The following is a 24,726-nucleotide window of genomic DNA, read 5'->3' on the forward strand; positions in this document are numbered from 1 at the left end:
ATATTTAGGACCGAAAATTATACAAACTTGGTTTATAATGAATGTTTGTTGAATTGTCTTCGTAGCTATTAATTATCGTTTTAGAAAATATGATTATAAGTTTTATTTTGGAGTTAGGTACGTTATGTACTCGTATATATTAAAAACTGTATCGGAACCGGGTTTTCCAATATGGAGTTTAGTATGTTTCGGTTCACCTGCATCATTCTACTAAACCATTTTAAAAGCCTTTAATTACGACAACGGGAAAACTCAATCTGACGGAAGAGAGTATTTGACAAGTTCTGGAGGAGCTTACATATTAAATACAGTGTTGTAACAAGACAAACATAATAAATAGTTATATGTTTTACAAGGGGGCAAAGTTAACCGCTCGCTTGATACCCGAACAAGCGAAAGATTCCAAAAATAAACCACGAGGGTGGCGAGTAGTTCGAGAAATGGAATCTTGGGCATTGTGAGGGTTTCAAGACACGAGGGTTAAACAAACTTTGCCTCCGAGTGAAACACATTCTTTTTCACCATACCAACATGAAGAAAATACGAACTATGAGATACCAAAAAAATCAAACCAAATCAAATCCAAATGAATGTTAAAAAAAAATATCATTCAAAACGATCATTTAAAAGTCAATTCTACCAGCTAACATAAGGAAACAACTCAACATGTGCATCTGATCACTTTGCCCCACATGTGGATAAAATGCAACCTTCTTATTCGTTCCTGAATAATCAAGAAACCCTTTACCAGTTGGTGTGGTGAAAAAAGATTTGCCGAATATTCGGCACTTTAACCGAACAATTCGAACATTGCAAAACTTGCCCAAATACCGAATAATTACTGTACCGTACCATACAAACTTAGTCCTGGGTGTATTATATCTATGCAAAAAATGTGTTCTTATAGACCAGCTTTAGTACATAAATCTCACCGCACGAGTCAAATCGCGCCCGTGGCATTCTAACACCGACCCGTTTTTCATTAGAACAACTGTGCAAAAGAGACGAAAGGCGCTATCTCGGGAGTATTGTGATTTGACAATCATGCTGACCTTACTGAATATGACTTATTCAGTGCGGTCATTACTCTCATAACTTTTCGGTAAGGAAAACATTGCAAGAAAACTTGTATAGGTACATACCCAAGCAAAGAAATTCAATTGCGACAATTATTGGTGTTTGTATAAAAATTGAAATACTAATTCGAAATTTTGCAGCCGTTAAACACCTATCCATCTTAAGAGGAAAGCGGACGGCCGCTTCTCCATACAAACGTAGTCCACATTTTCCTCTTTCGATATTGACGTTATAGAAAATATGTTGACATAATTTGATGTATATCAACCACAGCTACGACTCTTTTTTCGATTTTTTGATTATTGTAATAATTAGAAGCGAAAAACAGATTTTATACAAATTTTAAATGCTCCTAACTCTCATAATAACTAAAAATTCGAAAAAAATCAATCGTAGGGCATAGCTGTGGTTAATATACAACTATTTGTATCAAAATATTTTCCATAATGTTAATATCCAGAGAGGAAAATGAGGACTACGTTTGTATGAAAAGGCGATTTCGAGCGGGTCCTCAACTTTCGTCATAAGGTCTCTTCCTAATCATCTTCGTGTAGTTTCCTAAAAGTGATGTAAAATGGGCATCAGCGGCAGCTCTACCCTACATGGAATACCTTATAGCCTTCTCCGCATACACAATACCTATCTGAAAACGTTTAGAAGAAACAAAAGTTATGTTTAAATTTTCAATTCCCCATACTTAGATACTTTCTGTTGGCACATCGATATGCGAGGCACTCCCGCTTGAACTCTACTTGGAGGTAAGTGAATTATACAGATTTGCAAACATATATATTACTAATTTATTTTTATCTCACTGCAGGCAAACTAAGTGTCACAGATATTATAGGTTACTTTTGTAGACATTTATCATTGGCATTGCGGCTTTGTACTTTTTGCAGAATATCCTGTCCGGTCCTTCTCAAAAGTACTAGATTAGTTTGTTTATTGAACGTAGACGAATAACCCTATTGCGTTATGAGGAAAGGGGGCGGCCGCTTTTCCATACAAACGGTTTCTCTATTTTCCTCTCTGTATATTGACATTATGGAAAATATTTTTGTATAATATAATTGTACGTGTATCAATAGCATCGCTACGTCCCTTCGTTTGACTTTTATCGTTTTTTGATTATTTTAAGAATTAGGTGCGAAAACCCATTTCCATAAAAATTTATAAATGATCCTAACGCTTATAATAATTTAAAAAAATCAAACAGTGGATGCAGCTGTCGATATAGGTATGTACATCCAACTGCATCCTAAAAATTTTCAATAATATTAATATCCATAGAGGAAAATGAGAACTCCCTTTGTATGGAAAGGTGTTTTCGTGCCGGTAGTCCACTTTTGTCTTAATTACACTATCACTATTTTAAATCTTATCACTAAAAAAAAATTGCACTGTAGTCATGCCTTCAGATTGTATTTTGAAGTGGGTATCCCTTCTATCTGATACTTACTCTGCTACCCAAAGCGCTGACCTGCCCGCTGTTTGTTTTAGAACCCATTCCTTGCTTTTCAGTCTATAGCTACCTAAATAAATTTGATAATTTAATTTTAGAACCGCAGTTGGGTTTTTAATTTCATTAAATTGTTTTGATTGACTTTATTTCTCATTCAATTATTTTTTTCCTATTTTTCTGACAGTGTTTATAATGATATTACCAGTACAATACATCAATATCTTTCAAACAAAAAAATAACAGTTTGCAGTAAAATATTAGCTTAAAATTTTATTTTCAAAACTATGAATAATATCTTCATAGGTACGTTTTTTCGGCAAGTGGAAATTTCGTATATTTGATGAAATTTAATATGGAATTATAGAATAGTGTTTACTATAAAGTTCTCACAATTATACTTCTTACATTGATAGTGTCAAATCAAAGGCACAAAAACAAATAAAAACTTTTGAAAAGAAAAATAAATGTCACTTGTATAGTCTAACATTTGATTACCTTATCCGTGTAAATGATTGTATCTTCACACTTTTGGAAAGCGGTATTTACTGTTGCTTCTAATAGGAGATAGCGACAAGCATCGGAGTCGTACTCTGGACAGCGTCGCACCCGTGCCGGTTATCGGATTACAGTCGGCTATCCGCGATTAAACACGTTTCTTTATGGGAGTTTGATGCTGCGAAGTCCTTATCTCGGAGTGACGTCAGGGGCAGGCATATATACGGCGGCGTGCCGCGCGCGCGCTCATTATTAGTCCACAATAGACCCGCGCATTCGCCCGCGCCGCCAGTTCGCACGACAGATCTAGATCGCTGCGGACGGTGCTATATCCATAAAATATTATTGAATTATTGCACCAGTGCCCTGAGTGAACATTTCTGTGCTGGAGCATTAATAAAGCTGGTAAGATTTGGATTATACTTATTGATTATGAAAACATAGAACATTATATAGGTACTTATTACTGTTACAGCATATTTAGAGTAATCTAGTTTTATTAGTGTTCATTGTCCTTATTTCTTTAATGGATCTTTCAATTAAATAATAATTGTTAATATACTTCTAACAACTCTGCGACTAAAACTTAGTCTAGCAGTGTTTAATCTAGTAGCACTTAAGTAGTTAACAAAGAATATACATACTTTGGTACAAGTAATCTACCATAAACTGGAGATACAGCCCTTATTTTTTAAAGTGACAGATATTTTTATAATGTTTGTTACTTTCGTTTTTTTTATTTGAACATTTCTACATGAACTAAAGAAAAAGACAAACGAAATGAAAAAAATATACTCAGATTCTATTATTTTATACTTAATAAATAGCATAATTGGCGTTCATAACTCGGTCAGAATGGTTCTAAAGATTTTTATGAAACTTACAATATAGGTACTTACGAAGACATGAAATCAATCAATTTAGGATTCGTCCTTGCGAAAATTCTTGCCTCGACTTTTCTCGGTCACCTAGATATTGTTTATTAATAATGAACTTGAGATGAGGAAAATAGTCTTCAAATGGACAGCATTGATAATAATTGCTTTACCTAGATTGCTCAACATTTATCTAGTAAATAATGACTGGCTCTGGGAACCGTATCGACAGTGGAGTCTTGTGCTTAAATTGTTCTTAGAACTTGCTTACAGGTGACGGACAAGTTCTTTGTGTCGCGGAAAGTAGTGTTTATGCAGAATATGTCTAGAAGCGGACAATACCATAACAAATCCTAAGTACAGATTTCTATGTGAAAGTCCAAATCGTATTGTATGATTGTCTTGGACCACATATGTCGTGCACTCTTCGTTCGACACGGTGCTGTATATATCATATCTTTTATCTTTTAGCTTCACTATATATCGTTATCGTCTGACAATATACATGCGCTTGAAGTTCGAACGCTTTTGTATCGGTAGACATATGTCCACTTATATTTCATCAGTCTTCCTTCATTACCTGTTCCAAGTTAAAAAAAGTAATAAAAAGTAAATATCACAAAGCTAAGTATTTTTAGGGCAGACAGTTTAGGGGCTTCGTATCTTCATAGATTCATCCTGTCTATGATTCACATCACAATAAACCAAAACAATGCGTTCACGAAAATAGAATCATGTGAAAATAGTCCACTCCGGAACCAACGTTTACCGCCCATTGACTTTTTATTACTTCATGATACTTCATCTTCAATGTTAATCAAATTTAAAGCTGCATATCAAATTATACTCAAGACCGAGAATTTAATTTCAATTAAAAAAACCGTCGTTCTAATAGTTATCAGCTCGTAGGTACAGTTAATTATAATTACTCAACGGAGATAGATTTTTCCCGTTTTTGGATAACATTTGCCATGGTTCGTTGATTAATTGGGCATATACTTCATGGCTAATAATTTTGCTATTAAAATCATGGCTCGTCTTGAACCGGCTACACGTGACGTCCGAAATGACTGACGCCGGCTCGAGCTTACCCTTGAACTTTACTTGAATCAACATAAAGTTTTCACTAATGCTTTCAAGGTCACATTTTCACAACTTTTAAAAATTTTTTTATTTTGCAGTTATCTTGATTTTATTACTGAATGTATTTCTAGCTTAAATTTGACTAATTTCGAATAGGTTTGTATACTAAATTTAACATAGCCATGATACTTCGTAGCGCCTTGGCATAGATGTAAAGAATCATTTATATAATTTGGCTAAGTATCTAAACAAAATGGGTCTCATGCATGGACCGGGGCCTCGATTTACCTTTACTTGGACTCGCGGCTCACAGAGATCGTACGTACTTAATGGCTGAATGCTTGTATGATTGTATGGACTACTTGCCCTTCACCTGTATATGTTATAAGTTCAATCAATTTTGCTAGTAGGTATAGCATTCGTCTCTGATTTCTTATGAAATCATCAAATGATTAAACATTTTTGTGTTGTCTCGATGAACTATGAATATAATTGTTTTATGTATATCTAAGATAGTGTTCTCATACAATTATCAAATTAAATAATGCTTTGTTTAGTCCACAAGGAAGGACACTAAGTCTCATAGGCATAGAGATGGGTACGGGCGAGTAAATACTGGGTATTTCCTCAGTATTTACTCAAAGCACCCGATAAATACCCGTCTTAATTTACTCATTTAGGTGAGTAATAACGATTGCTAATAATATATTAAAAAGTGAGATTACAGAACTAAATTGTTTTTTTATTGAAGAGTGTTAACGTATAATAACAATATTTATATAATAAAAAGTATATATATAGGGCCCTCAATTGAAAAAAAAAGGGTTAATCATCAGTGAGAGGCAATTTGTGATAGTGCGTAGTTAGAGTGAGACCAAGGTAAGTTGGCAACGATTTTGATAGCCCAACCTGTGCAAGTGTTAAGTAAACGTCATAATTTCATAGAAGTTTGACGTTTAAAATAACACTTGCACTATCTGGGCTGTCAAAATCGCTGCCAACTTATCTCTATAACTCCAACAATTTTGTTTTTAATAAAGAAGGTTGTATTTAGTAAAAAAATATGGGACAATTCTATCGATGTTCTAGATATTTAATGATAACTCAACAATGGTACAACCGATCATGTTCAGAGTATTTTTAGTTCTCTATTCTACGGCTAATCTCCCGATATTTTTTCATATTATTTTGAACTTTGGTTTGAAAGATAAAGGAGGGATAAGCATTATTTCGGCCTTTAGAAATGGGTCTTTTCCAAAAGTATTTAATTTATCCAAAAAAGTTCTTAGAAACATTCAAGTTAATTAAAAAAATCAATTTATTAATGTGTAACATGTTGGTAGTTTCAATTTTTTTATTTTGGGACAATTAGTTACATGGAGTGCCCCCCTTAAAAATATATTTCTTGCAATTTTGAGTACTAATCCAGTAGTAGCTTACAAAATACACCTAAATTTCAAATTTAGATGTCCCTTTCAGTACTCTAAATTGTTTATACCCATCAATCATAATATCGAGTAAATTCTGCTAAATTGAGTAAATACTGGGTATTTACTCTGTATTTACTCGTGAGCATTTACTCACTACCCATCCCTACATGGGCACGACTGTTTGTTGCCATCTATAGCTTAAATTTCATATTTGCGTAGTTATTTATCTTACTCTTGGCGATTTTTATAATTGTTTTAGTAAAACAAACGAGTATTCTAAACATGTTGTGCTTCTCAAGATGGAAAATAATAAATCTATGAGTTACCGAGTACCGAAAGAAATACACGAAGATAACCGTTATATGTTGATATTACAACTTATAGCTTAAGTTACGGCTAACCAAATACAAACCAAATTGTAAATACCAACCGTGTAAATTTGTGGTTATAATATAAACCACAGTACCAGCTTGAAGTCGTACATGACTTAGCAGTTGTATGCAATAACTATACATTACACCCAAAATATTTACAATAAATAACGGCCAAGAGCATATCGGGCATGCTCAGTGTAGGGTATAGTAGCCGCTATTACAAACGAAGTGTAAAGACGGACCATGCTATTTCTACATGGAATTTCTTATGAATGTTTTTGTGTAAATATGACGCATGTAATGATCACTGGGTCAAAATTCTTTTCGTTGTCTTGTTTTTTGCCCCCAAAAAATGTAACATAGTGGAGCTGTTTGTATGAGAAAATTTTTGTTTTTAATTTTTCTCATGTAAAATATAATCTACAGCTAGAACGACATACAGTAGCACTCAAAATTATTTTATTTATTTGATAGAAGACATAGATACAAGCGCAAGCAATTACACTTACCATTTCTTTCTGTTAAAGTCGTAGAGTTAGCTTAGGTGGACTTTACGTATTAATAAGCACGTTAATCCCCTGTAACTCGAGAACAAATGGGCATGAGGACGTAATTAATATTACATGATGCAGCCGTGAACTTTTCACTTATTCTGTGAGGGAGATATTAGCGGAAGCACCTTTTAGAACTTTTAATTAGACCTTTTAGAACTTTTAATTAGTTGGGTTTAGAGATTTATTTTGGTAGGTATGAGTAATATCCTCGAAGTGGGTTTAAAACCTTGTAATAATAAACTAACAATGTAATAAAAATCTTACAAGGGATTTTAACCTACCTACTTTAAATCTTCTAATATCCTTATCGATTTACAATTTTGCATTTAGATTATACAATATTTGGAGCTGACACTTTGGGATTAGTCGACAATAAATAAATGTGTTTTTCAAAATGTAATTCCGGACTAAAGCTTATTTAGTTATCTAGAAAGAATCATAACTTTAAAAAAATGAGAAACAGTAATATACTTTAGAGAAAGTAATATCTACATCTACACAAAATGGGTTCCGTTCCGACTTAGGGAAAAAACCACACACACTGAAATAGCACCCAGCTAAATAACAATCATAACTATGTATTACACCTGCAGCACGCGCGTCACAGATAATTGATCATTTTATTGCAAGATGTCATTATCAATGGAAATTGTCGATTTACGCATAACGGAAACATGGGGCAAATAATCCCAAGACGAGCGGAGGCCTTATGTAAGTAATTGTAATTGTACTGAACTTTGCGCGTCGAGTAGTAGATCGAAGCACTGCGGAACGGAGAGCTAGGCTTGAGCATAATGCCGTCTCAGTTATCTGAGAGGACTAGTCTGGTGACTTTGAACTTCTCCAAGAGCTTGAGCAGCGAGGAATGTGCCGCCGACGGCGGAGCGGTCTCGTGGCGCAAGCCACGCCGCCGCGGTTTAGTGTTGCAATTGAACACCCACCACTGTCACTTTGCTGGCACACTCTCCATGGACTTTGATTGCAATTACTGATTCCTATTTAAACATTTTGTTTTTAATTTCGATTAGCTTACTCTAAGAAGTTTAAAGACAAAAGGAATTTCGAAATTGAAACGGAGAACTAAAGCTTTTTATTAAATAGGTGCTAATTTATTTATCTCAAAACTCATATAAGTGTTACACCAATTAACACTAGATTATGAAACCCATATAAATAAAATGAGGTGAGCCAAAAACGTCTGACGTCAAAACGTTTGACAATATCATACAATATTTGGTTTAACAAGAACTGACCACACATAGGCCACATAGATTTTTGAATTACCTAATGTATCATTCAATATTTGTGTACTTACTACTTAAGTGTAAATTATATCTAACCACACTAATACAGCCTCTCAGAGCGCTGGTGGTCTAGCGCGACTTTCAATCCGGAGGTCACGGGTCCAAATCCCGGCTCGTACCCATTAGTTTTTCGGAACTTATGTACGAAATATCATTTGATATTTACCAGTCGCTTTTCGGGAAAACATCGTGAGGAAACCGGACTAATCCCAATAAGGATTAGTTTATTCTTTTGGGTTGGAAGGTCAGATGGCAGTCGATTTCGTAAAAACTAGTGCCTACGCCAATTATGAGGATTAGATGCCATACGGACCCCAGGCTCCCATGAGCCGTGGCAAAATGTCGGGACAACGCGAGGAAGAAGAAGACTAATGCAGCCTCTCGTAAAATTATACATATGAATTCAGTGAAACACCATGTTAAAATTATTATATATGAAACTCCGCGATTACTCGTATAAGTAGATTTGCCAAATGAGGCGCCAGTAATCTAATTAGATTGTTAGTTGGCATTCTTTTAAATTCTTCTTAAATAAAAGCGAAATTAGTCTTAATATATTTGTGGTGACGGCGCCATTTTCTATTAATCTGCAATTAAACTAGTTGCTCATAATTAAATGACATGTTACATAACTGGACCATTTACATCAATTACTGTCATTTAATTGAAGTCATCCTTTGTGTTCGTATCGGGGATTACTCAAGAGTAAGTCTAACGTTCGTTGACTGCGCGTAACGCAAATCTCGGAAACATAACAAAGAGGTATGTTAGACATTAAAGGCGTTTTGTATTCATAACAACACTCGATGAAAAATTATACCGTATATAAGTACAAATATATTTACTGATGTAAATGTAAATAGATCTAGGTGTGTGGTATAAGCATATGTAAATAAAACGATTGGTTGGCCTAAAATAGTTACAGATATATTATTAAAACCTCATTTAACTTTCAATTTCAATGAGTAGGTAACAAAAGTAAATTAAAATCGGCCTTTTTTTAGTAACCGTAAATTGTGTTTAGTTCCTTTAATATGCTATGTGCGCTCAATACTTAGATATATTAGTGACGTTTGGATTTGCTTATACATAGAAAAAAAATAGAAGCCCTATTATTATATAATGTACACCGAGTAATATTCCAAGGGCAACATCTTGACCGACGCTGCGCAAAACCGGACCAACGTAATAAAAAAACAATGTTTTGCTGTTTGTTTTTTCTACATTACAAAATGCGGATAAAATGAAGAATACGGTTATACATATAGGTAATGTACAGCTTTGTGTAAAATACTCTGTTGACGAATGAAGTTATAAAACATGATATCCTTAAGAATCGAACGATAGAATCTTGGTAATGATATCACCGTAAATTTTATTCTAATTAATGTTTAGTCATTGCTAATGGTTTTGCTACAAAGAGGCTTTCCTTATTAGCAATGGTTGTTTCATTGACACTCTATAAGTAGGTACTTAATGTTGCTCAATCTTGCCGTGACGACGAGATATTATAATTATAGCGACAAAGGCTGATCTTATTCAACATCAACAGGAAGCACTTGTTGGTTACTAATAATGGTAGTTTTTTTTATAATCGGAAAGAATTTGAATTTGTTTACTCCATCGTTGTTTATGTTATTCATAATACGACAGTCATTAATGTGTGCTATTTGGAACTTTCCATTAAAGACTAAAGCGGCACAAAAACCAATTCGTTTATCACTTCAGATGGCATACGTAATTGTTGAAAAGACAACTTTTAGCAAATTAATTATTTTTCATATTTAATTGACTTCATCTATCGATTTCCGGCTTCTTGCCACACTAAGGGTTAAGCAATTACACACTGTGTACACTTAAAAAATGGTAATTTTTTATATCCTTCCCGCTTACAATACGAAATGGAAGTATATTTCTGTATGATACGAATAATGCAATGTGTCATATAACAGGGTAGTGTGGACAGGGCCACACTCAGGGCCGACCAAGGCGGCAACGACGTCGTGTGTATGCGGCGCCCGCGCGCCGCGCGTCAATGCGCAATAAACGATCCATAGGCCAATTCGAACATACACTAAACATAAACCGATATTTGAATGATATTGGAATCATATCAATTATCTGTCATTCGCGCGAGCGTCTCGCTCGCACTAATACAAGTCAAAGCGAAATGATTTCTCTCCATTTGCTATATGCACGATGCTTTGCTGGTTGCTACCGAAAAATTACAGTTTTTATTTGTAAAATTTATTTTGATGTTTTATCAAAAGCAAATGCCATAAAAAATCACACATAAACTAGGACTATATTTGCAAGGGCAGACTCCAACCAAAACCTTGAAATATTATATACACGGTGCCCGTGAGAATTGCGACAGATTTTAACAGTACATTCCTGATCATATTTAAAGACTAAAATGTCCCGTAAACTTTTTTGTAAGGCGCCTAATTTCAGAGTTAAAGCCACTTACAAAAAACATATTTTTATTGTTACTTAGTGCAAAACACCTTTTTGATGGCGATGTTGCCACTATGGGACTTAATTCAAATATCCTTGTTAATAGATGTCAAAACGTGACAAGTAACACTGAAAAAAAAAATAGGTTTTACAAAAGAAATTTTTACAAACAACGTTTATATTTTATCTACAAAAAATCGAAAAAAAAATGAACAAAAACATTTTTTTTTTATGAAATTGACCGAAACTCATATCACATTATTTCCTTCTTTTGGCCTCAAAATTGCGTAGTTAAAGTCTCTCGGGTTCCTCGTGGACACCTTGTATTAAAGTTGTCTTGATTGAAAAAGTCACGAAATCGTGCCTAATTTTAATTTAATTTCTTGTTAATTGCTACTATGCATACAGACAATATAATTTTAGTATAAAATTTGACTTGCAAAATTTTAAATGAAAGTGTAGTTTTAGAGTTATGAGGTATACCGTTAAAGCCCGCGCGATCGCCAAACCATCCGCCGCAAGTTTCGCTCGGCGCGTTTTCAGTCCCCTCTAAACCTAAATCAAGTTGAGATTATTATAATTCGAATAGACCTCTAATAAACTAGGCTCAGGAGGTAATTACCCAATGAAAATTTGTCAAATTTTCATTACATTTGAATGGAATTATAGTGTGCACTCTTTCGTTAATGCAAAAATAAATGTGTGCAAACGCGACACACAGATACCTCAGTATATTTCTGTATGATACGAATAATGCAATGTGTCATATAACAGGGTAGTGTGGACAGATAAGTAAAAATATCGAATTAGATGAAGATACAACGCTGGCCCCATTTAATAGTACTGCATGTTTTTACAAAATAGGCACTTAAATTGGTCCTGCGCACCGCATAGTCGGTTAGTACGGTAACCAACACAATGGCTTAATTACTTATAAGTATGACATCTTAACTTGATTTACATTTTTAATGGGACTTCTGTTACTAACACTTTGAGATAGGTAATGCAGGATTCAAATAATAATCTGTTACCTTATTTTCTTCATGTGCCTAACCCGCACTTATCTGATTCAATATAAATCTAATTTAAATTCAATCTGGCACATTCTTCTCGAATATTTATTTACGTAACAGAATTACGATTATAACCTCTACAGAAAAAAGTAGATGTTTTTGCACACCTTGTCCTAACTATTGGATATTATTACAGGATGGAGATACATTTTAGGATGTTGAGATCTTTGCGGTTATACACAATACAATGTATTTTTTATTGCTTGAAACATAAAATTAAACAATAAGATTGGTACAGAAAATATAGTTTTATCCCTAATAAGCGTTTCCTTCCAAACAACAAGTGGTTGAAACAATACCAGATAATAAGCTAAATTGAGCACTAAATTGAAAAAAATAAATAAATATATTTAATATAAAATTATCACATTGTTTAAAAATATAGATTAAAAAAAGATCACATATAAATATATTTATTAACCTATTGGTATATAGTATGGTAGTCTTGACGACCGGTCTGGCCTAGTCGGTAGTAACCCTGGAATTGAAACCGATGGCTCTGGGTTCGAATCCCGATACGGGCATTTCTTTGTGTGATGAGCATAGATCTGATGTTTATTCCTGGGTCATGGATGTTTTTTATTTATTCGGGATGCTTACTGCCTAAAATACATAAGTTAATAAACTTATCTACTAGATGCAAATTACAAGCTTTCATTTTATGTATTACTTTCAATCCGGAGGTCGCGGATTCAAACCCCGGCTTATACCAATGAGTTTTTTGGAACTTATGTACGAAATATCATTTGATATTTACCAGTCGCTTTACGGTGAAGGAAAACAGCGTGAGGAAACTGGACTAATTCCACTAAGGCCTAGTTTACCCACTGGGTTGGAAGGTCAGATGGTAGTCGCTTTCGCAGAAACTAGAGACTACGCCAATTCTATGGATTAGTTGCCAAGCGGACCACAGGCCCTCATGAGCCATGGCTAAATTGCCGGGACAACGCGAGGAGAGTAAAAATATAGTAAATTTTGTGCTGTACCGAAAGAGATACCAAATTGCTTTCATAAATTACTTAATAAAAAAACTCGCCGCACAAGGATATCTACCGAGTGGGCAGTACTCGTAATGTAGTAAAGCAGTCACGGTCAAAGTCGCACAAATATTATGATCCATTTAGTTCCTTCCTCTTCCTTTTATTTACTCAGTCTGAAGGTAAATTTAATCGTAGATTTATGCAAATAAAGAGATAAAAGGTAAAGAGATGTGTAGGAGCAAAAACGGAAAGAGAAAGGTGTTGTTTTGTATAACCCTCAAACAGTCTAAGCGAATAATAGTGAATGCAAATATTTTGTATAATAATTAATTGACCTGCAATGACGTAAATGTTGTAGAATATTTAAATAATGAAATAAATATACTTATTATGATTCCGTTGACGAAATCGTGTGTTTATTTATAAGCTTGTAGGATTTTTCCAAATATATTTGTTACATTGAATCTATTTACGGAATATTTTACATTGGCTATTTACTACGTTATACAAAAGCATTATTAATATGCATTCGTTATCTCGCAATAAAAATAGTTAACTATGGATCTATAATGTAACGCGGCGAAGTCCCTCTTCTTGGTACGGCTAGAGATGTGAAAAATAGTTTATAAAAAGTATTTAAATACAAATACTTCTTTGATATACAATTTCAAATGCAAAATAGTTTTTAAATTTGTATTTAAAATACTAAATACAAAATAGATATTTTCAAAATACTTTTCTCATAAATACAAATACTTTGCGATAAACGGTACTCTGAATAGTGAACACCTACTTAGTTTGAATAAAACAGTATTGCTCGGAATTTACGCGTTGGAAAGGCTCTCTTTATTCTTTGAAAACAGACTCTAGAGTGCCAATTTCGAGTTGTTTTCTCATGTTCATTGGGAGAATGTATTTTTAAGTAATTGTTTTTAAACGGTAAATTTTCAAAAGCATTAATTTAGTTTCTTAATGTTTTACAGCTAGTATATGCCTCTCGTTGGTGTGGTGAAAACGTCTCGAATGTTTGTTCACCTCTTGTGCCTTGAAACTCTCGCAACGCTCAAGATTCGGCGTTACCAATAGGCAATAAGGCAAGGCTAAACAGACTCAACAGTTATATTTTAAAATAATGAGAGAGTTGCAAGGATTCTAAGTATTCAGAAGATATTGTAATTGTAGCCTACAAACCTACTATAAAGTATTTTGTATTAAAAAAATAGAAATAAAGTCCCAAAAACCATTTCTAATAAAATACAAAATAGTTTTCTTCAAAAGGTATTTAAATACATACAAAGGTATTTTGCATTTTGTATTTGCATTTTAAAAACAAGTATTACAAATAAGTCACATCTCTGGATACGATGTATAAGTATGTATACATATTTATTTAATCGTATGGCGATATAGTCACATAGGCAAAATTATGCATATACCGTATTATTGTATTTATAAGGCAACATCCAAGTTTTGCAACCATTGTACAGCATCGGGCGTCAATAAGTCTAATAGATCATCTGGGTTACCCGAGTATGCGCGGAGTGGGCACCGCTGGATGATGTGCTCCATGGTCTGGTCATCGATGCCGCAGTCGCATAGCGCGGAGTCTCTCCAACCCCACTTCACATGTATACATAAAGGTGCATGGAAGGGGGGCTATATTTTTAATGTGTAGCTGACAATCAAAGGGGACTCTAGTAATTAGTACATAGAACAAGACCACAAAGTCACTGAAGTAGGTATTATATTGCAGTAAAGCTATCTGAAAGCTCCTAAAACAATATTTACATACAAATTAAATGTACAAACATCAGGTCAGGTCAGTTATAGAAAAAAAAATCCTTATAGTTAGAATTATACACGATGCCCGTGAGGGCCGTGAGCATTGCAAGAGATTTTAACAGTATATTCCTGATCTTATTTAAAGACCAAAATATCTTATAAACTTTTTTGGAATTCGCCTACTTTTAGGTTTAAAGCCACATACAAAAAAACATCTTTTTATTATTACTTAGTGCAAAAACGCCTTTTTGGTGATGATGTTGCCACTATAGGATAAACATAAAAAAAAATTACTTACTTTGCAAAAAAATAGGTTTTACAAAAAAAGTTCAAATTCTTTTGAGTTATTTTACAAATAGCGTTTACATTTTATGTAGGTACACATATATATACAAAAAAAAAACGAAAAAAATAAAATAAGCAAAAATTTTTTTTCATATATCATTGTTTCCTTTCTTTAGCCTCAAAAAAACATGGTTAAAATCTCTCGGGTTCCTCGTGGGCACCTTGTATGTATATTAATATAAAGTGAAAACGCGTTTTCCCTGGTTAAAACTATTTTACCGCATCGCCTTTTACCAAATCGCTTCAGTTTTTAGGGTTCCGTAGCCAAATGGCAAAAACGGAACCCTTATAGATTCGTCATGTCCGTCTGTCTGTCCGATTATGTCACAGCCACTTTTTATATGTACTTATAGGTCTACTAAGGAAGGAGCTTTTGAAATGTAGCCTGTAAGCGGGTGAAAATGGTATTGCATGTTTTGAAGTCTTCTATTACGCGAGCTTAGTCGCTCACAATGTTTACGAATGTTAGGTATGTTTAATTTTTGAGAAAATAGTTTTTTTTTTCATACATTGATTACATGGCTGCCATTAGATACTGTAACCGTGTGGTTATGTTTAAACTCTCGATGTGTTTTAAGCAAGTGCCTTAAGTGCCTATCGATGCCGCGATGGTTAAATGTACTTATCGGTATTTTTCCGTAAAACAAGAACAGCGGGCGCTGTTTACTTGTCGGGGCGGTCGGGCTCGAGAAGGTTCCTCGGTAAGCTCCCATTGATCACACTTTTATTTACCTTCCCTTCTTAAAAATTAACTAAGAGAAATAAAATCTTGCAAGCCGATTTTAATTAACTTCTAACAGTCGTATCTTCGATTCGTTTTGATGAGATCTAATCACGTATAAACTATACTTATTTTTTATTAACATTAGTAAGAACTCCACAGAAGTAAGCGTGCAGTTTTTGTCGGGCTCTTTAGTTGTTAATATTAATTGAATAATTTAATGTAGTATGGTTAATAGCTACTTATGATTTACTTCAAAACTTTTACCGCAAAAAGTGTATAAAAACAAAGTACTGTTCTGTTCTAATACCCCGAGACTGAAAGAAAATCATTATGACAGATTTATTAACAGTTTCAAATCGTCATACTAAATTTAAGTAGTATCGTTTGATTTCTAAAAGCGACGTTTACGGGCATTTTAAGAGATAGCATAGGTATACAGCTTTAATATGAAAGCTTATAAGACTAAGAATAATTTTATTACAGTTCTTAGGTACATCTAGAAGGGACAGGTTTCGAAACATTTTAGTAGTAAGTAGTTAGTTCTAAGTGTTAAGACATTTTTGAAGTTATTTTTTTGTTGGCATCATGCTCAGAACATACTTACTATGTTGGGTATTTCGGATATGACGTCAAATAAGTTCGTTGCTCCGCATCGCATTACATATTTGCGACTCGAGCCGAAAACCAGTTGTCGGCAGCAAGGTTCTGAGGTCAACCCGATTTGATAATCTTGTTTTTATTATTTTCCGACTTGACCAGATTAACCGCTTAGTTGACGTCAACACTCGAATGTTTGCAAAAAATTACAAACAGATTTGACAGTGGAAACAACTTTTCTCTGGCCAGGATCCGCTATTCGCTCGGTTATCTAGTAAATTCGAGTTGTTCTAGAGGCATGATCACAGACAGATGAGATTTATCGACTACGACTACGGATACAGTTATTAGTTACACTATAACTTTTTCTACGTTAAAGTAATTTTAGATAGGGGACAGTTGTGCTTAGTTTATCCGTGGCTTTAAGTAACTAAAAGGCTATTTTCTCATAAAGTGGAATTCAATAGAAAAGACAAATAAAGTAAGCAAACAAATTTACCTTATTTTTTTCATAATCTCGCACTTTTTGTGGACAACCAAGACATACTTTTATTTTTACACTTCTTTTTCCATACTTTTTTTAATCCTGCAACTCCCCGCTATCTCAAAGACCGTTTTAGCTTTGTTCAGTCTATCAGATCTTCCCAAAATTATGTATCTCATAACATTTATCTCCTTAAAGTCCCGTCATTGTCTTCAAATTTTTTTAATGATTCTTTTACGTTCCAGGCAGTTCGGTTGTGGAGATCATTACCTTCTCACTTCATATTTTTAAAACTCAAGTGAAAGAATATTATTTATCACTTCCGTAATGTTTACTCGTATGTCCTATTCGTGTTTCCCTTTAAATTCTTACTGCTAGTTAGTTACACACTACTAGTTTAAATATATGTTAATATTAATATTTCAATGAAAACAACTATAGTACATTTTTAGGTTAAACGTCAAAGGCTTACAAAATCTGTCATATTTGTTTAGGTACATAATATGTCTTTTTTATTGAGTTCCACTTTAATTACTTTATCAAGTAGGTAATATACAATTGCCCCTAACGTCATAAATATCTATATTTTTCTTTGATCTCTCAGAAACAAAGCAATAACATTTGGGTGATATTTAGCTAAGGTTACGTTAATATTTTTTTTTTTTTCTTTTTTACACAAATTGACTAAGTCCCACAGTAAGCTCAATAAGGCTTGTGTTGAGGGTACTTAGACAACGATATATATAATATATAAATATTTATAAATACTTAAATACATAGAAAACACCCATGACTCAGGAACAAATATCCATGCTCATCACACGAATAAATGCCCTTACCAGGATTTGAACCCGGGACCATCAGCTTCGTAGGCAGGGTCACTACCCACTAGGCCAAACCGGTCGTCAATAATTGATTTAAGGTGGTTCGACTAGGTTACCCAAAGCTTAAACCTCACTAGATGGCACCACAATTGCAAATTTTGAGTTTTAATTTTTTTGTGGAGTAGTCTTTGGTATTTCTATACTGTAAATTATGTTTAGCGCACTCTTTAAATAAATATTGAACTATTAAAACAAACATTGAACACTTCATTGTACAAAAACTAGCCCTTAATGTCGACAGAATGTTTCTTGACTCTATTTCTAACTATCACTCACACATTCAAACAGTCGTACTGGGATCCTTGTAGTAGACAATTTGGCACAGCGTGAGTAGGCTTCAATAGCGTTGCGGTATGTACGTGGAAATACATGCAAGAGGATGTGGGTTCGAGACTCATTAATTTTTTTTTTGTTATCAGTATTATCGAGTACCTATTATTAATAAATTATTTTATGAGAAATATGAGCGTTTTTCCATAAAAATATTAAAAATCTGATTCTCACACATCATGATATTTTTGGGTTCTTCCAACTCAGAATCACTAGCATAATCAATCCTCGTGCTATAAAAACCCGAAAATTTGTATTCAAATTTTAGTTTTACACTGAAATTTCTTTCACACTAAAATGTGACGTAATGGTATGGATATTTTAGGATATCTTTTTTTAATGCTAGGGTGGAGAAGATTCTAAGTAGAATGAACCTAAGAAAGTCCAAATTTGTAAGTCAGATTTTCCGGTATTTAAAAAAAAAAACCGGCCAAGAGCATGTCGGGCCACGCTCAGTGTAGGGTTCCGTAGTTACTCTTCCGTCACAATAAGCTAAACTGGAGCTTAAAGTGTAGTAAATGGTACCTTTCACCCGAGTTTAACAAATAGGCAAATTTGCATAATCAGTACCTAATTAAAGTAAGTCTTTTTACTATGACGGGAAAACTTTTTGCGATAACTCAAAAACAGCTAAACTGATCATGTCCGCTATAGTTTTCATTTAATGTCTTTCTTAAGCTCTACTTCCACGATTTTTTTCATATTTTTTGGACCTATGGTTCAAAAGTTAGAGGGGGGGGGGGGGGACACATTTTTTTTTCTTTCGGAGCGATTATCTCCGAATATATTCACTTTATCAAAAAATGTTTTTTAAAAACCCCTATTAGTTTTGAAAGACCTTTCCAACGATACCCCACACTCTAGGGTTGAAGCGAAAAAAAAAATTCACCCCCACTTTACGTGTAGGGGAGGTACCCTAAAAAAAAATTAATTTTTAGGAATTTTTGTACGACTTTGTCGGCTTTATTGATTTATATATCCATGCCAAATTTCAACTTTCTAGCACTAACCACGGAGCAAAGCCTCGGACAGACAGACAGACAGACAGACAGACAGACAGACAGACAGACAGACAGACAGACAGACGGACATGGCGAAACTATAAGGGTTCCGTTTTATGCCATTTGGCTACGGAACCCTAAAAAAACGCTGTTTTCCCTTACTGCCCAGCCTTTAAAAAAGTAGGTACTATTTTACAGTAGAATTAAAACCTTTTTTTACGATACATTTAATTAAATTACAGTGAGTTACAAAATTGCATGGCCTTCTATTTATAACCATTATAAAAAGAAATGAGATATTTACCATGTTTGTTTATATTATTGATTTACCGATATTTTGACACAACTAGAAGTTTCACACAATGCCTAGGGATAGAAAATTATTTATTTATTTTATTTATTGTCAATTTCATTCAACGGATCACATCATATCCAATTTGTGTTTATGTATTGCATTGTTTTCTACCTAGTTGGTTATTAAATTCTGTTACTGCAATAATCTTTATCTACATAAAATATACCAACGAAAGTTTAATAAAGTATATATTAAAATGAAGTACACAAAATCAGGAATTACATATGACAATATCATTCAAAATCGCCTCCTCTGGCTTTGACACAGGCCCTCAAACGAGGAGGCCAGTCATCAATAGCGGCACGCACGATTGTCATGTCTAATTCCGTCACTGTCTTAACTATGGCCCGCTTGAGGGAGTTAAGATTTGTGTGGGGTTTAGCACAGGCTTTCTCCTCAATAACCTGCTATATGGCATAATCCAGGGGGTTAAGGTCCGGGCTGGAGGACGGCCAGTCTTCGTGGGCAATAAAGTCAATTTTGTTCCTTCGAAACCAGGCTTGAGTTGTTTTTGCCTTATGTGCAGGAACTGAGTCCTGTTCAAAGATCCATGGCTGGTTTTGAAATAGGGTGTGGCTTAAGGGCTTCACTATTGGTTCGAGAACGGTTTCCAGTTTCCGGTTTTCACACCTTTTTCACAGAAATGAATCTGTGTTAGCCCTGAGTATGACACACCCAAAATCATGTTTGGCGGGTGCCCACATTTGTGCAACGCAATAGGGTTGTTTCCATCTACAAATCTTAGGGCATAATTGTATCCCAATAAATTCTTTTGGATTATAAGAACATGTTAAACTACTTTTAGGGGACCTGTAATGACCATATTTTTGTAAATATTGAATTTAAAATATCTTTTGGCACACGTCACGTGACCAAACTCGAAACGTCATTGAAGATTCTGATGACGTCACAACTCTCGGATTGGCACTGTTGACAGTTAGGCGATTAACAACAAATGACAAATATCAGTTGACAGTTCGTATCTTCTACGTGTGTATGTAGTTATGTGTCAAACCATAAACTGTGACGTCACACAATTTTCAAAGAGCGTTTTGGGCGCGAAAGCATCTGTCAAAATATATTTTGTTAATTTAACATATTTAAAGCCGTTTTTAGTATAAAAGCTGAATTTTAAGGCAACTTTTAGTTAATATAGAAAGTAATACAAGCGTTTCAAAAAATTGGAATACGATTCTCTTTTAGGCCCCAATTCATTATAGATACGACGAGATAAGCGTTATGTGTGGTATATAATTATAGCTCACAAATCCACCACATTATGTCATTTTTTATTTTATCGGTAGCATTTGTTTTAACGGAAATAAAGAGGTTGCAAATCGAGTAACAGAACTTCAGAACAGATATCATTTGATATTTACCAGTCGCTTTTCGGTGAAGGAAAACATCGTGAGGAAACTGGACTAATCCCAACAAGGCTTAGTTTTACCCTCTGGGTTGGAAGGTCAGATGGCAGTGGCTTTCGTAAAAACTAGTGCCTACGCCAAATCTTGGGATTAGTTGTCAAAGCGGACCCCAGGCTCCCATGAGCCGTGGCAATAAGCCGGGACAACGCAAGGAAGAAGAAGAGAAGAAGACAAACTTTCACCCTCATTTGGTTGATTTTATATTTTATTTAATTATAAACTTAAACCTGATGTATTATTTACGAAAATGATATATAACTTACACTAGCTGCTAAGAGCAGGAAGAAATATATAGATTGAGCCGTGGCAATATGCTGGGACAACGCTAGGAAGAAAGAAAGAAATCGAGTAACAGAACTTAGTAACCAACTAGGTATAATAGTTATGATGTAAATGTCCATATCATGTTTATTCAATTATTCAAGATCAATACACTTAGCTCCCTTAGGTATTCGCCTAAGTACAATCTCGGGCAAAATTGAGTTTTATAAAAATTAACTAGTTTCTAGGTCATATTTTCTATGAATTGGTCATTTTTGTAGACTCCAATTACAGTTACACTTTTCCTAGTTTTTCGCGGACCAGAATATCGATGATTTTTGTAACGTGATTTAGACGTCGCTATCATTTTCAATCCAAAAACACATAAAATCACAATTCAGAACATGCGGCAGCGTTGTTTTCTATCAAGTACGTCAAGCACCAGGGCGGCTACCGGGAAAATCGAAATTCGTCAATTTCGGGCATTTTTCTCTGTCACTCTAATTACGTCTTAGTCAGAGTAAAAGAGAAAGATCCCCGCAATTTGCGAATTTAGGTTTTCGCGGTAGGCCCCCAGCTCCTGTCAAGTTTCAGCAGTGTTGCCAGGCGAGCGGAAGAGAATTTACGTACTTGAGTGTCAATATTATTGTACCGTTGAAAAAAATATCGTACGCCAATCAAAAAGGCAGCCCCTAAAAATGTAAAAAGTAAGCTTAAATTTCCAATTAATAATAAAAAAAAGACAATTTTCGTCTAAATTGCGCAAAAAATCTGTTTGTTTGTGTATTTTTGGGATAGACTCAAACGGTATACAGGAAATTGAGACATTTTAAACTTTAAACTTACACCAAGGAGCCGAACACCCAAAATATACTCATTTTAGCCTATTTCTGAGAGAAAGTGTCATATTTTGCTTCAAATTACTAGACTTTTAAGGTGGCATCATCCAAGGGCTGAAATTGTAGTACTTTAGTGTACGATAATGCTCTTTGGAACATTATGTCATACCGGGGCCCAAATTATCGTACATGTACGACAATTATCGTACGCCTGGTCACACTGAATGTCAGTGTCGACAGAGTCAGCTGAAAACGCGTCAAACATCGCAACGTCGCGCCGATGGCCGTCCGAAGCATGGAGTGGCAACGCCGCAATGTATTTGTACACGACATTTGTCACACACACATGAGTAAAATTTATAAAAATATAACGTTGATTATTGCATGATTTCTGTATGAAACAAAGTTTTTCTATTAATTTAGCGCAAATGAATATTCGAAAGTAGATAGATGCGCAACTATTTATGTAATAATATTGTGTAATTAATTAATAAATAGCGATTGTTTTTTGTATGAAAATCGAACCACCTTAAGCTAGAAAATAGACATGTAATCTTTACTTAAAATGTAGGTTAGGAACTTATTGTAACAGTTCTTGGTGCTTTTGTATCGCAAATTTAAAATCATCGATTAAAATCATCCTCTAATCACAAACTAGCTTTAAAATACTCTCACAGTCAAGGTATTAAAATAAATATCGACACTGACATAGTACCAAAAAAATGGGATGTTTTTTTATAACTTGCAATATTTTGAAAGATGAATATATAGGTCATATTGAGTTGAGTAACTTCAACTATGGGAACAATCCCGAAATCACAAAAAAAAGAATTACTGTTCAATACATTTTGGCTGGTCGGATGTTGATGTATTGATTGTTGATGATGGAGAGCCAATGTATGTACCTACACACTACCTTAATGTATGGGCATTAAGGTCGGGTATTCTACATGTTTTTGGCACTTTGTCGTGATCAATAATTAATTCCGTGACTAGGTACTAGTATTATATGATCTGCGCCTTGACTGTAGGTACCTGTAGATCTTATCAAACATTAAGCGTAATGTAGTATTAGATTAAAGGTTTTGTAGGACTAAATTACCTATATTTCCTCTTCCTCTCTCGTGTGCATATTAAATTTATGTTATTCAATCATCGTATAATCTTGTACCTTCAATATAAATCAGTGTACCTCTCCCTAAAACGAGATATTTACGAAAATATAAATACCTTTTTTGTTAAATATCTCGCTTCAAGGATAGGTACACTGATTTCTATTCATAGTTTACAGAGGTACACTGAAGGTACAATACAAATACATCCATTTATTACCCGCCACCCGCCATCCTGACGCTCACCTATCTTCATCTGAATTGGATGTGCTTGAATCTGATACGTGGATTGCAAATGTTGTTAAATTAATGAGGATGAGTATAAGTATAACTTTAATTTTAAAGTAAACAACGACTCCATAGCTCACTTTAGTCTTACCGTGCTAAAAATACTCCGAAGCCTGGTCATAAGTATGTCAATTAATCTTATGTATGTATGTACCGATAGTTCAGTTCATATCTCCTAAATAAGTTTCTAAATTACACCAAATTCATAATTATATCTTGATTAAAACTTTAACAAAATTACTGACAAAAGGTATGCGTTTAATATGTCCACATATAGCATTAGCCTTGATGGCTAGTGAGCGGGTTTAGATTCATAGATAACTGATTAATTATGATTGTCTTGGAACTTTGCTATTTCATAAGTACCCGATTACAGTATACCTATGCAGGAGCTAATTTGTAAACGCCTCGAAAAAGATGTTGTCGTAACTTTCGTAAAATAATTTTAATGTAAACAAAATAGAGATGGTTTATGAATTTTACGATGTATGTATCTACGGTTATCAAAAATATGGTCTTCCTGGCGTTGTCCCCGCTTTATGCCATGGCTCATGGGAGGGCCACTAAAATTGCGCCAGGGCAACTAAAATCTCAATAATTGAAATTTGAGTCATAAAAATAAACTAATATAAGGCCTAAAATAAATTAAAACTAACAAAATAAATTAAACAATAAAGTTATAAACTATACAAAACTAAACTAAAACTATCTAAAAAGCAAAATTTCTACAAATAAAAAATGCGCTCCAGATCTGTGCCGTCGTCGTCCAGTAGGGTGCCAAGAAGGCTGGCGGCGTTACCGCGCTGAACGGCTGAAACAAATATAGGTAACAAATTGAGAGTCATTTGTGACTGTTTCGTATAAATAGTGGATGGTATGATGATATTGATGATAAATAAATTATTTTTATAGATTATATTTTTAATTTTTATTAAAAAAAAGGTATATTAGACTCTTATACGAATCGGAAACTTAATTTCATTCGTTACATTCGTTGAATAAATTGGTTGCATCCAATTTAAAATAAACTGATAAATATTGTCTCTATACTTAAGAAACCATCTGTTATCAATCAGTCCACTCCACTCACTACTAGGTTCATGAGTACAAGGGCACTACACAGAATTTGGTCGAAT

General features: G+C 34.2%; 1 protein-coding gene across 1 annotated transcript in view; it reads left to right on the forward strand.

The window, feature by feature from the left end:
• Nucleotides 1–3,276: 3,276 nt before the first annotated feature.
• The window catches only part of LOC133519969 (elongation of very long chain fatty acids protein 7-like), a 47,062-nt gene continuing 25,612 nt past the window's right edge, over nt 3,277–24,726 (forward strand). The window contains exon 1 of the mRNA XM_061854184.1: nt 3,277–3,439. The gene's annotated coding sequence lies outside the window, so the exon portion shown is untranslated. The remainder of the gene's footprint in view (nt 3,440–24,726) is intronic.

The sequence above is a fragment of the Cydia pomonella genome, chromosome 7 (genome assembly GCF_033807575.1).
Source record: "Cydia pomonella isolate Wapato2018A chromosome 7, ilCydPomo1, whole genome shotgun sequence".
NCBI lineage: Eukaryota > Metazoa > Arthropoda > Insecta > Lepidoptera > Tortricidae > Cydia > Cydia pomonella.